The sequence below is a fragment of the Cucurbita maxima genome, unplaced genomic scaffold (genome assembly GCF_002738345.1).
Source record: "Cucurbita maxima cultivar Rimu unplaced genomic scaffold, Cmax_1.0 Cma_Scf00001, whole genome shotgun sequence".
Taxonomy (NCBI): Eukaryota; Viridiplantae; Streptophyta; class Magnoliopsida; order Cucurbitales; family Cucurbitaceae; genus Cucurbita; species Cucurbita maxima.
This window is the reverse complement of record NW_019272017.1, coordinates 11,727,113-11,729,882: the sequence shown is the minus strand read 5'-3', so window position 1 is coordinate 11,729,882 and position 2,770 is coordinate 11,727,113. Positions and strand designations below refer to the sequence as shown.

At 34.6% G+C, this 2,770-nt stretch overlaps 1 pseudogene; it reads right to left on the bottom strand.

Annotated features, from left to right (window-relative positions):
- Positions 1 to 532: 532 nt before the first annotated feature.
- On the bottom strand, positions 533 to 1,839 carry LOC111488127 (annotated as a pseudogene).
- Between the last annotated feature and the right edge of the window lie 931 nt (positions 1,840 to 2,770).

The following is a 2,770-nucleotide window of genomic DNA, read 5'->3' as shown; positions in this document are numbered from 1 at the left end:
CACCAAAATTTCGATAAATATCTCGATCTAGACATTCGCGGACTAATCTTAAGTTCTTAGACGTTTTTGACGAAATAGGGAGGTGCGATTCGTGAAAGCACCTTGCCTTGGACTACTGAAGGTTTAGGTTGAGGATTCTCAGATCTTCGGTGTCGATTTTTTATCAGATTCTTCTCCTCCAACCTCAAAACCCTAATCTCCTTTCTCAGATCTTCGACATCGATTCCATCATTGTGCCTAAATTTTGGAAATCGTAAAAGGTCTCTTGAATTATAGTAAATTTAATTATATTATTTCACCACTTAAATAAAAATAATTAATAATTAATGTCTAATTTTACCTTAAAATTTGTTACGGAAAATTACTAAAAAGAAATCAAAGAATATTGACTAAAGTAGAATATAGTTGTGCATATATTAATAAATGCTTTCCAAATTTTATGAATAAAACAAACTTAACGTCACCTCAAAAGTGTTACGAGGAAAGTAATAATAGTTATAAAATAACGTATTGTTTTCAGGCCCAAAAAATCTCAACCAGCTTTGGTGCAATCAGTGGGCTTAAACGACAAGGTCATATTGTCAATATCATACCCAACCAAAAAATTTGCCATCATATTGTTCCCGATGAGTGCGTCCTTGTCGTCAACACCCATCGCGGTGAAGCAAAAGGACCCATCCGGCATCTTATTGAAAGTCTGAACCGTACTCAATCGCAGATCCACGCCGCCGTCGAAGTGCAAAGTCATCACCAAATCCCCCAAATTATCTTTGTAGCAAAGAGTATTATCGTCAATGGGCTTCGACGGGATATGCCGCCGAACTTCAGCAGCCAATCGTCCGTACAATTCTTTGGGGAGGAGAGTCGGCGGCGTGCCGGTATCGAGAACCGCATTCCCCTTGGCCGGAGGTCCCGACGTACTATACGGAACGAGGGTTTTTCTGACGGAGATTCCCGTGAGGGTGAGAGAGTAAGATGTCTGGTCGGATGTTCGAACGAGTTGGGCTGTGATGACTCCGGGTCCTTTAACTTCAGAACCCGACCCGATAGAGAGGCTACTTGAGATTCTTGGGTCGGTGTTGTATGGCATCAGACAAAGGGAGAACTTTCTACCGCCGACCGATGGACCTATCTGTGAATATGAAGTTACATTAACTATAAGGTTTTGAACTTTGTAGTTATTTAAATAAGATGCTAATAATGTTTTTAAAAATATTAATAATAATTGAAATTGATAATATATATATACCTGAGAAACGAAGGAAATCGCTCCTCTTCTAAATCCGATCAATCCCATTTCATTGGCATTAAACGTTCCACTATTATTATGTCCACAACCAAACACCACCCCAGGAAACGCGTCGTCGCTCCAGACCTCGAAGTTACAGTCACTTTTTCACTCGCCAATTCTCCCTGCGTAGATCCGCTTCCATACCCATAGTTGTACTTACACGTGTCGGTGCCGGAGCACGCTGCACCAGACCCCCTCAAATGGCACTGCGGCGACTTGCAAGAAAGGGTTCGAAAGGTTGACGATTTTGAAGGGTCGTAAATCGGATTCGTTTGCTGGTAACATTTCGCACATGGACGACACTGAGCCCAAAATAAATCGCTGCCAGTGTCGAGGATTGCATGCACCTCTGTCGGCGGCGTTCCGACGGCGATTTTCACTATAAATTCGCTGGTTTCCGGCCAAATTTGTGATTTGGCTGCCATCGACGAAACGTTGCCGGGTGAGAGACGGCGGCGGATGAGTTCCAGCTTGAGACCACCGCCTTTGCCGGCGGTGGACTCGGCGATGGAAAGTAGTGTGAGAAGGAGAAATATAGTAGGCGCCATGGGATTGCATGGATTTTAAATTTCTTTGTTTTATTTATACGCGTGAGAGAGATAATGACGTGGAAATTGAAATTATTAAGTAGAACTAGGAAAGGATGGCCATGTTTTTGGTAAAGCTCACTGTTTTTTTAATATAAAAATAGAATGTTATTTAAGTATTTATTTAGTTATTTCATTTTTCCAACCCTTTATTAAATTTAGTTTTAATCTAAATAAGGTAAACAAAAATATTTAAATATGAGTATATTTCTTATTCTATTTTAATAATCTATCTTTGAATTAAATAAAACTATGTAAACTTTTAAAATTAAGTAATTTTTTTTTTAAAATTTTTTAAAAAAACAGTATTTCGATTATTAAAAATAAAATCTTTTATTTAATTTAAATAATTAAATAATAATGTATTTCTGGATGATTAATTAACCATTTATAATCATGTACATTTATTTATTTTGATTAACTAGAAATTAAAATTAGATCTAAATAATGTAATATCTGAATATTTATAATTCTATTTTAATAATTATCTTGGAATAAATGAATTAAATAAAACCATATAAACTTTTAAATTTATCTTATATATGGTAATTTATTAATTAATTAAGGATTATTATTATTAATTATAACTTTAATTCTAGAAAGGAAAATACTTTAATAAAGTGTCCAAAAAAAAAAACCTAAAATAAAATAACATAATGAGTACGTTAATAGTCAAAGTTAGCAAGGTTGAGAAAAGTTTTAAAATTGTGATAAATAATAATGAATGCTATAATTTTAATTTTTAAACAAAAACTCATATCAAACCACGTTTTAGAACACAAGGGTAACTTTAAAATTGTTAAAATCATTTCAAGTTCAAAATTATTTTAAAACATATTTTAATCATTCAAATAACCAATTATTATTTAACTTTACATTTCATAAAAATCGA